This window comes from Pelmatolapia mariae, linkage group LG3_W (assembly GCF_036321145.2).
Source record: "Pelmatolapia mariae isolate MD_Pm_ZW linkage group LG3_W, Pm_UMD_F_2, whole genome shotgun sequence".
Classification (NCBI taxonomy): domain Eukaryota; kingdom Metazoa; phylum Chordata; class Actinopteri; order Cichliformes; family Cichlidae; genus Pelmatolapia; species Pelmatolapia mariae.
In genome coordinates this window covers 39,203,705-39,215,758 of record NC_086229.1, presented here as the reverse complement: position 1 = coordinate 39,215,758, position 12,054 = coordinate 39,203,705, and the positions used below count along the sequence as shown (strand labels likewise).

Sequence of the window (12,054 nt, the reverse complement as noted above, 5' to 3'; positions counted from 1 at the left end):
TGAGGGTGAAGAACAGAGTAAGAGCAGCAGAGAAGCATTTTTGAAGATCACACTGGACTTCCTGAAGAGAATGAAGCAAAAGGAGCTGGCTGAGTGTCTGCAGAGCAGTGAGAACATTTCTTTAAATATTTATGCTGCTGGATGAATAAAAGATTTACTACTGTCTTAAGAAATACGCAAAATTACATCCAAAATACACCAGTCAAAACCTTGGACACACCTTCTCATTCGATGTTTTTTGTTTTCTTTATTTTTACTACTTTGGTAAAGACTGATTCTTATATAGCGCTTTTCTACTCTCCCGGAGTACTCAAAGCGCTCTATACAACATGCCACATTCACCCATTCACTTCTAAACTCAAGTGCAAGCTAAACTACATTCACACTCCGATGAATGCATCGGAGGGCAACTTGGGTTAGTATCTTGCCCAAGGATACTTGGCATGCAGACTTGCGGAGCCAGGGATCGAAGCACCAACCTTCTGATGAGTAGCTGATCTGCTCTACCATCTGAGCCACAGCCACCCTTTCTACATTGTAGATACATATTCATATTATGGCAAGAACAGTGCATTCAACACCATCAGATCTTGATTACCTGACAGGAAGACCACAATATGTGTACCTTCCACATTATGTATCTGACAAGGTGATCGGCAACACAGGGGCACCACAAGTGACCTTCCTCTTCACCCAACCTGCCACCTTCAGAACTTTTCTGATGGCTGTGCGGTGGTTGAATGAATCAGCAGGGGTGATGAGTCAGAGTACCGAGCTGTGGTTGACTCCTTTGTCACGTGGTGCAAGTTGAATCATCTGCAGCTCAATGTGGCAAAGACCAAGGAACTGATCGTAGACTTTAGGAAGTCCAGGAAACCCTTGACCCCTGTTTCAATCCAGTGGGTCAATGTGAACATTATGGAGGACTATAAATAGCTTACAGTACACAAAAACAATAAACTGGTTAAAAACACCACCGCAGTTTACAGGAAGGACCAGAGTCGTATCTATTTCCGGAGGCGGCTGAGGTCCTTCAGCATTTGTTGGACATACTCAGGGTTTTCTATGAGTCTTTTGTGGCCAGTGCCATCCTCTATGCTGTTGCAGGCTAGGGCAGCAGGTTGAGGGTCGCAGATGCCAACAGACTAATTATTATGTTATTATAAATAACAAACTAATCTGCAAGGCCAGTAATGTTGTGGGGATTGTTAGGGTTCAGAAATCTCCTTCTGGCATGACAAAACGTCTGTCCACATTCATACACATATATTGTCCACATTGTCCACATGTCCACATTTATTCATACCCTCTTTGGTCCAGTCACACACATTCACACAAGATATTTGCTGATATGGAGCCTCCCACGCAAATAATCAGATACTCCACATTAGCAAAATGAGCTCATTTATTTGTTTTCGAGTCGAACCTCTGAACAGACCTGACCACCGTAATCAATAATCCTGTTACTTTACCATTATGTTTCGTCAAATAATCCTCCACACACGCACAGAGGGAGCTCCTCTGTCATCACTCACTTCAGCTAATTTGCATACTGAGTCATATCTCAACAAGTTAACTTGACAAGAGAAATACATGTTTAAACCTTATCACATTATTGGTTCATTTTCATTTTCTTTCTATCCTAATCACTTGCTTTGACAAGAGCACTCCTAAGTCACTCTTATAACAACTACTTTAATCACTTTTCTTTTGTTTTTTCCATAACTCACTCCCCTGTCATATAACTTCTTTGAGTTATTCCTCAACTCCAAGCTTTAAGTCTATTTTATTAAACATTCACACCATTCTATCACTCATACAATTAGCAAGCTGATCTTCATTGCGTATGCTTGTTTTCTTAGCCAGGTTTAATCAATGTCTGTGCATTAATCTTCATGAGCTTGTCTTTGTAAGGTTAATGCATTCTCTGTTTGTATGTTATTTTTGCATCTATGGCTTCGCAGTCTCTCAGACACCTTCCCAATTCTCCAGTTAAACAGCCAGTTTTCTCCTCCCCCGAATTACTAACCCAAAGGTTTTGATTTCCCACCTTAAATAACAGCCCTCCTGGTCTTCAGCCAGGAGTTAGGGCTTGCTTTTCAGGTTCCTGGACACATCATTCTGTGAACAATTCAACCAGAAACTTGCCTTAACATATCCATTGATGTTAACCTATAATTGTCTTCCGACCGCTTGAGTGGAAAATTGATCCAGGTCTGCTTGCCCCTGAAAACAACAAAACTAAGACATTTTCATTATTATCACGAGTGCTTAAACGACCCACTTCTGTCTCTTTCCTGTCACAAATACCAATGATGTCATGTTTATGTCATGAATATGAATATAACCGTTTTCTTCGTTGCATTTCATGTTAATTGAGTGTAAGCTGCTTTCTTCGTTGCATGTCATGTGATCATGTTAATGAAGTGTAAGCTGCATCTTCATTGCATTCTATATTGTGTTCCTCATTGCATTTTTATGTATTCATGTATAATTTATGCATCTGTTCACTGAGCTTTAGGTTCAAACTATCTCACTTCTGATTCGTTTCAAAAATAATTTCACATGTAACCATTTTTTGTATGTGTGTTTTCTATTCATTTTTACCTTTTTTAAACGTGATATGGTGGACATCCCTAAACAATCATGAGTTCCGGCTTCAATTTTCAATCCAATTATCCCCTATATTCTTGCAGTCAAACTCGTGGAGCTTCACCTGACACTGGTCCTTCTCTTCACAGTGTCCTGTGTGGCCTTCAAATCTCCAGCAAACACAGGCTCAACTCAGCTGTTGTCTTCTTCTCTGTTTCTTTACAGTCTTTTCTTTTTAGATTAAGTCCCAGCATGGCAAATATGACATTCAGTGCCTTCAAACAGTCATGTCACACTGTTCTTCACCAGCAACTATGCATGTTGCATCACATGCTTTCTTTCATACTGCTGGACTCATCAGTCGTCATCAGTGTTAATGCTTTCACTTGCACTGTCTTTTGCCGCTAGTCCACGATGTTCTGTCGGTCTTCATCAGGAGATTGACTGTCCTTTAAGCTTCTTCTCAGGGTCCGGACAGAGTGACAGGTGAAGCTATCAACTTTTAGCCAAAAACTGGCTCATTTCCCAATGTTAATCTTTCTTTTATACCGGTTTACTCAAAGTTCCATGTTGAGATAAGTCCACCTGTATTGGCACACTAAAACCTATCATTAATATCCTTTTCATTTCTTTTTTTTTATGTTAAAACCTCCATTTGCTTCATCTGCCTAGAGTTTAACTCGTCTCTCACTCTGGGTGCACACTTGTCACAGTGAGTTCCTTTTATAGTCATGTAGTTCCTGTTCACTATTTCCTGTCACACATATTTCCTGTTTCTGCAGAGTCTGTCTCTCTTTGTATTTTACAGTCTACAAACAATCAGGAATTCTACTAAATCTTGATCTAAAAACAATACACTTTCATCTCACTCACACACTTTTACATAGAACTCTTTCAAACATCAGGATAATTAACACTTCTTCACACACATCACCCTGTTTCTCTAGGTTAGTTTTGTAGCATCAGTCACACAATAATTTCTTAAGTGGGTGTACCAAGTGTATATACTTATGTGTTTTTGAACTGAGAGAAAAAGAAACTCAACCTCTCATAACATCACTCATGCATTTCTTGAATTAAAAGCACTTTCAAACTTTAAAACCTCCTACTTTACATCACAAAAGAAATATATTTCACACCTTTATTTATCATTTAAAACCTTCTAACTCACTTTGGATCCTCTGACCAAAACGCTGGTCTAAAATATGAACAGTTTCTTTATTCTATTTCCTAACTCAGTCACAGATCATATGTTCACTATAATCAATCAACACTATTTATACTATTGTAGTGAGCAAAACCAGCACCTTACTTACAGGCATTTAGCAATTTTTGCAAACAACAGTTATAAAGCTCAATACTCTAAACCGAAACCACTCTCTCTGCGCGTCACCGCTGCTCATTTGCATTCACACACACACAGTCTAAAAATAGAAGTCACCATGCAGTGCACTGCTGACACAGAGAGTGCTCTCACACAAAGATCTCTTATTTTATATTACACAGACGTCTTATAATTACAACTGCACAGATTTTAGGCCTTTCAGCTCCTACATAATTTCGACAAATTTACTATAACCGACTCGAACGGACAAACCCCAGGTTTTTTGCGATCAGTTCACCAGAATCAGACTCGAACTGATCCGTCCAGATTTCTAGCCCTAATTTAATTTACCAGTAGCCAAACAAGCGCAGATAGGGGACTTGAACCCCTAGCAATTTTGAAGGTTCCCAAGTTCTTCCCGGCTGTCGACCGTATTAACCCTTAGTCACCGCTAGGTCAAGGATAAACGTCTTTATCCAGGAGGGAGCATTACCTCCGAGAAAATGCGCTTCTTAACAGACGCTGCTGTCGTTCTAGAAGAATTTATAGTGATTTGAAACAACATCCTACACCCAAAACAGGATTAAGATTGAGGCAGATCTACCCTTGTGGACATAGGGGACTTGAACCCACAAAATGACCATCACAAGATAGACCGAATGACCAACGGGACTTGAACCCACAAAAATGACCAATTTCCCTACTTTCTACGTGAGACTCGAACTCACTTTAACTCTTTTCCTTTTCTTTGGGACTTGAACCCAGTACTTATACTTATAACTTATCCTTACTTCAACCAGCATGTTCATGAGATTACCATCAAAATCAAAATCTCAAAACAGACATTCACCAGTAATTTTCAGTGAGTAGACTTTAATTTTGTAATGTCCAATCTGGCACACTTTGGAAATTCAACAGGTATGTGCCTTACCTTTGGATAAGCCGGCTTGTCTCTCACTTTCGACCACTGACTCGTATCTGCCCGTCTAATCACCACGGACCCCGGATCTCTCCGTCTACACCTCCTAAAATCCCCTCTTAACCACCGGACGAGCCCCCAAATGTTAGGGTTCAGAAATTGAGGAGGAAGACCAAAAATAATGACCACTGATCCTGCCGGGTGCAATTAGACGAAGTTTTAATGAATTCACGCAGCGTGGAGCCAATACTGTGCAGATTCAGTATTGAACTGTCTTACAACCGTCAGAGCAAAGGTTTTATAGGGGTAAGATGGTACAGCCCCCTCCTCTCAGGCACAATACAGCATACGTCAATCAAAAACCACAAATGTTCAGTTAACTTTGACATAATTTAAAAAGAACATCGTCTTCGGCTCGAACCCAGGTGCTTCCCCCAGCTTCGGTGTCGTTTATCTCTGGGACATCTGGTGTACTTCCTGGAACAGACTAACACGTACGCACCCAAACTTTGCAATTACAGCAAACACATCTCAACCTCTTACCCACTAAAATGAGTCTAATCCTGTGTGTGCGCCCCCGCTCTGCACCTTATTTGACCTCTCTAACTATATGTGTCTGTATGTGTGTGTATGTCTGTGCATGGCCATCCAGGCTAAGGCCATCCTGTGTGTACCGATCTTGACTTATATGTAAAATATATCAAACAAATGTTTCAATCTAATACAACTACTTAAAACAGCCTGCTCAAAACACCTTACAATCTGACTCTGCTTTCAGTTTCACTTTTGCAAAGCATGGCGTTTCCTGTCTCCTTTTGCACAGAGTATATTTCCTGTCCCTGTAGTCTGCACAGAAACATTTAAGATTATAGGAGCATTGAAAAGCATTTAGAATTATAGATTCAACTCAACAGTTTAAAGTGGTTCTTACTGGACCTGTAATAAAGACTAATATGATACCAATATATTTGAACATCTGAATGCAATATCACTATTAATAATTAATGGAATTGTAATACTGATTATAAAAAATAGCAGCAGAAATAGCAGCAAAATATCCTTGTAATCTCTACAGGATAGAGCTGGACTCCCTTAGGGTGGTGTTGGAGAGCCAGATGTTGTCCAAGATAGAGACTATGCTGGATAATACCTCGAACCCACTCCATGACATGCTGGCTAGTCAGGAGCACATTCAGTGAGAGACTGAGATTACCAAAAAGCAACACTGAATGACACAAGAGATCATTCCTGCCCGTGGTCATCTCCCTGTACAAGTCCTCCATCTAATACACTGTAAGCCCTACAATAGTTCCATCCTTTTTGCACATGCTCTTTTCTACCCTGTAATATTCCTGGTAATATTCTGATATTTATTTATTTATTTATGATCACCTCTGTTAATCCTTGTACATATTAGTGTTATTTCTTCTTAAATTTATTAATCTGTAAAATATTGTATCGTTAGGATAGTTTAGTCTGTTACTGTACTGGAGCAACTGTAACCCAAAATAATTTCCTTAGGGATTAATAAAGTATGTTGATTCTGATTCTAAACAAATCACCTAAGTAATAAAAGGACAGCCAATCATTACTTTCAGAACCAAAGGTAAGTTAGTCTGGAAAATTGCTAAAACTTTGAGTGTGTCCCTAAGTGCAGTCGCAAAAACCATCAAGCATTACAACTAAACTGGCTCACATGAGGACTGCTCCAGGAAAGGAGGACCAAGTGGCACATCTGCTGAGGAGGATAAATTCATCCAACTCACTATCGTCCGGAATCACAAGTTAACATTACCTCAGATAAGAGCTCAGATAAATGCTACACAGAGTTCCAGTAGCACACACATCTCTACATCAACTGTTCAGAGAAGACTGCACGAAAAAGGCCTTTATGGTCAAATTGCTGCTTAGAAACCACGACTAAGAAAAAGTAAAAGCAGAAGAGATCTGTTTGGGCCAAGAAACACAAAGAGTGGACATTATTCTAGTGGAAATCTTTGCTTTGGTTTGATGAGTCCAAATTTGATCTTTGGTTCCACCTGCTGTGTCTTTGTGCGATGCAGAAATGGTGAATGGAGGGTCTTTACATAAAAACGGGGTGCTTTACTGTTGAGTATTTACTCCAAATTGAAGGCACACCGGACCAGCATGTCTGCCACAGTATTTTGCAGCAAAATGCCATGACATCTGGTTTGCATTTAGTTGAACCATCATTTATTTTTCAACAGATTCTTCAATGTAAATAGTCACAAAATAAAGAAGGTGTGTCCAAACCTTTGACTGGAAGTCTACGTACACATAATGGCTCTTTGATTGATGTATTTTGTCTATTTTTTTTTTTTTAGAAACCTCTACTAGAAGCTTCCAGTGGTGTCAGCATGAATTTAAATCTAATCTGAAGAAGAAGTTCCAGTGTGTGTTTGAGGGGATTCCTAAAGCAGGAAACCCAACCCTTCTGAATCAGATCTACACAGAGCTCTACATCACAGAGGGAGGGACTGCAGAGGTCAATGATGAACATGAGGTCAGACAGATTGAAACAGCATCCAGGAAACCAGACAGTCTAGAAGCAATAATGACGGGAGAAGACTTCTTTAAAGCCTCACCTGGAAGAGATGAACCAATCAGAACAGTGCTGACAAAGGGAGTGGCTGGCATTGGGAAAACAGTCTTAACACAGAAATACACCCTGGACTGGGCTGAAGACAAAGCCAACCAGGACATCCAGTTCATATTTCCATTCACTTTCAGAGAGCTGAATGTGCTAAAAGAGGAAAAGTTCAGCTTGGTGGGACTTGTTCATCACTTCTTTACTGAAACCAAAGAAGCAGGAATCTGCAGCTTTGAAGACTTCCAGGTTGTGTTCCTCTTTGATGGTCTGGATGAGTGTCGACTTCCTCTGGACTTCCACAAAACTACAATCCTAACTGACCCTAGAAAGTCCACCTCAGTGGATGTGCTGCTGATAAACCTTATCAGGGGGAAACTGCTTCCCTCTGCTCACCTCTGGATAACCACACGACCTGCAGCAGCCAATCAGATCCCTCCTGACTGTGTTGACATGGTGACAGAGATCAGAGGGTTCACTGACCCACAGAAGGAGGAGTACTTCAGGAAGAGATTCAGAGATAAGAAGCAGATCACCACCATTGTTTCCCACATCAAGACATCACGAAGTCTTCACATCATGTGCCACATCCCAGTCTTCTGCTGGATCACTGCTACAGTTCTGGAGGATGTGCTGGAAACCAGAGAGGGAGGAAAGCTGCCCAAGACCCTGACTGAGATGTACATCCACTTCCTGGTGGTTCAGGCCAAAGTGAAGAAGATCAAGTATGATGGAGGAGCTGAGACAGATCCACACTGGAGTCCAGAGAGCAGGAAGATGATGGAGTCTCTGGGAAAACTGGCTTTTGATCAGCTGCAGAAAGGAAACCTGATCTTCTATGAATCAGACCTGACAGAGTGTGGCATCGATATCAGAGCAGCCTCAGTGTACTCAGGAGTGTTCACACAGATCTTTAAAGAGGAGAGAGGACTGTACCAGGACAAGGTGTTCTGCTTCATCCATCTGAGTGTTCAGGAGTTTCTGGCTGCTCTTCATGTCCATCTGACCTTCATCAACTCTGGAAAAAATCTGCTGGAAGAACAACAAACAACCTTCCAGAAGCCTGAAACAAAAGAGTCTATGGCGATGCACTTCTACCAGAGTGCTCTAAACAAGGCCTTACAGAGTCCAAATGGACACCTGGACTTGTTCCTCCGCTTCCTCCTGGGTCTTTCACTGCAGACCAATCAGACTCTCCTACGAGGTCTGCTGACACAGACAGGAATTATCTCACAGACCAATCAGGAAACAGTCCATTACATCAAGGAGAAGCTCAGTGAGAATCTGTCTGCAGAGAAAAGCATCAATCTGTTCCACTGTCTGAACGAACTGAATGATCGTTCTCTAGTGGAGGAGATCCAACAGTCCCTGAGATCAGGAAGTCTCTCCACAGATAAACTGTCTCCTGCTCAGTGGTCAGCTCTGGTCTTCATCTTACTGTCATCAGAAAAAGATCTGGATGTGTTTGACCTGAAGAAATACTCTGCTTCAGAGGAGGCTCTTCTGAGGCTGCTGCCAGTGGTCAAAGCCTCCAACAAAGCTCTGTAAGTAAACATCTACTCACACTCTTCAAAATCCAGACTCGGTCTATAGTTGACCCACAGTTTTCCATTAACTCCTAAAAATTCAATACAAACAAGAAAATAATAAAAATGCATAACTTTTTTCCATACCAAAGCACATGGCCTATTTCTATAATTTTCTTTCATCAATTCTCACTGATTTCTACACTTAACTTGTCAACTAAATTCTCTCCATCATGACGCACTCCTTTCAAAATGTGAGACTGTTTTTTGTATATTACAGTTAACCCTTCTGGTACACTCAATATACAGTGGGATGCAAAAGTTTGGGCAACCTTGTTAATAGTCATTATTTTCCCATATACATCTTTGGTTGTTACAATAAAAAAAAGTCAGTTAAATAAATCATATCGAAGACACACAGTGATATTTGAGAAGTGAATGACATTTATTGGATTTACAGAAAGTAAATAGCCTGCATTTGTATAGTGCTTTATTTAGTCCCTAAGGACCCCAAAGTCATTCACCCATTCACACACACACTGGTGACAACAAGCTACATTGTAGCCACAGCTGCCCTGGGGCGCACTGACAGAGGCGAGGCTGCCGGACACTGGCACCACCGGGCCCTCTGACCACCACCAGTAGCCAAACACAGGGTTAGTATCTTGCCCAAGGATATTTGGCATGCAGCCAGGAGACAGCCAGGATTGAACCACTGACTTTCTGATTAGTGGCTGAACTGCTCTGCCACCTGAGCTACAGGACACTGCCACCCGTATTTAACACTGCCACCCGTAGCCACAGCTATTGTTTAAACAAAATCAGGCAGGTGCATAAATTTGGGCACTGTTGTCATTTTATTGATTCCAAAACCTTTAGAACTAATTATTGGAGCTCAAATTGGCTTGGTAAGCTCAGTGACCCCTGACCTACATACACAGGTGAATCCAATAATGAGCAAGAGTATTTAAGGGGGTCAACTGTAAGTTTCCCTCCTCTTTTAATTTTCTCTGAAGAGTAGCAACATGGGGGTCTCAAAACAACTCTCAAATGACCTGAAGACAAAGATATGCTACAGCACATTTGGACAAGCCAGCTTCATTCTGGAATAAGCTGCTGTGGACTGATGAAACTAAAATTGAGTTATTTGGGCATAACAAGGGGCGTTATGCATGGGGGGAAAAGAACACAGCATTCCAAGAAAAACACCTGCTACCTACAGTAAAATATGGTGGTGGTTCCATCATGCTGTGGGGCTGTGTGGCCAGTGCAGGGACTGGGAATCTTGTCAAAGTTGAGGGACACATGGATTCCACTCAGTATCAGCTGATTCTGGAGACCAATATCCAGGAATCAGTGACAAAGCTGAAGCTGCGCCGGGGCTGGATGTTTCAACAAGACAACGACCTGAAACACTGCTCAAAATCCACTAAGGCATTCATACAGAGGAACAAGTACAACGTTCTGGAATGGCCATCTCAGTCCCCAGACCTGAATATTATGGAAAACCTGTGGTCTAAGTTAAAGAGAGCTGTCCATGCTCGGAAGCAGAGATGGGCAGTAACGCGTTACTTGTAACGTGTTACTGTAATCTGATTACTTTTTTCAAGTAACGAGTAATGTAAGGGATTACTATTGCAAAAACGGTAATTAGATTACCGTTACTTTCACGTAGGAACGCTGCGTTACTGCGTTACTAAAACCGTGATTTTTTGCGAGAATGTCTCATGACAGTGACGTAAGCGAGTGCGACGTTCATGACAACAGCTGTGTGCAGATCAACAATGGACAATATATCAAGTGCGGGAGAGAGTATAGCATGCAGCGTTTAAAGCGTGGAAGTACTGACCTTATTTTGAGTTTGATTCCATAAAAAGTGACAAAAACATTAGCGTTCGTTGTGCGTGGGAAGAAAACTTCTTTTTACAGCAAAAAAACCCCCTTAACTTCCAAGCAAGCAGCCAAGTGCGCTACGACGGAATGTGAAATTCACAGAGAAACTCGCGGATTCTTCAACTGACCACTGCGGCTCACCTGCACCAGGGTAAACCCACTCCTGCTTTATAGGTGAAAATAGAGCAACAGGACCGCTAGTCTTTGATTTTATATATTTTCTGCTGTGTTTTACTTTCATCTATTTGAAAGAGTGAGTGTAAATACAAAAAGATATTTTATTTTATGTGCTGGAATGTACAGAAAATAGGTTTAAATGTTAAACAAATTTCTTCCAGTCAGAGAATGTTGCATATAATTAAGTTTTTGCTTGATGCATAAAGTTAAAAGATTTAAAGTTAAAAGTTTTAAAAAGAGACGTTTCCATTTGATTACATTTTGTATGATGAATTATGCAGAAAAAGTAGAATTGGGCTGAAAGATCTATCGCTTTATTACCTATTCAAGTTGTAAATCGTGTTTTTAAAAAGTAACTAAGTAATTAATTACTTTTGAAAATAAGTAATCAGTAAAGTAACGGGATTACTTTTGGGGGGAAGTAATTAGTAATTAATAACTGATTACTTTTTTCAAGTAACTTGACCAACACTGCTCGGAAGCCATCAAACCTGAATGAACTAGAGATGTTTTGTAAAGAGGAATTGTCCAAAATACCTTCAACCACAATCCAGACTCTCATTGGAACCTACAGGAAGCTTTTAGAGGCTGTAATTTCTGTAAATGCTGTAAATGACTATTAACAAGGTTGCCCAGACTTTTGCATCCCACAGTATATCCTATACACAAACTCTGCAGCTGCTACTTCACTGAATTAGAATATGGGGCTTATGTTGTCTTTCTGTTGCCAGTTCTAAGATATTTCTGGACATTTTACAAAAATTGTTTTTGGTGTAGCATTTTCAGCCAGGATGCTTCTCCAAGAGTTCAGTATGTGATAAATAAGGACTATTTTGAATTGTATCTAGCAACAATAATCACAGATATTCTAATCAGGAAATAATGCATACCTGTGTTGGTGAGTATTGATCTATTATCAATAAAAGTACTAGCCCCTTACTGGTTTAGATTCAGAGATTCAAGAGTGCTGCTACAAATCAAATTCATTTTATTTTTGCCAGATGTGAATTTTAAG

The 12,054-nt window shown here is 40.6% G+C and overlaps 1 protein-coding gene across 1 annotated transcript in view; it reads left to right on the top strand.

Annotated features, from left to right (window-relative positions):
- Positions 1–12,054, top strand: part of LOC134624411 (NACHT, LRR and PYD domains-containing protein 3) — a 189,929-nt gene that overhangs the window by 164,726 nt on the left and 13,149 nt on the right. The window lies entirely within an intron of this gene.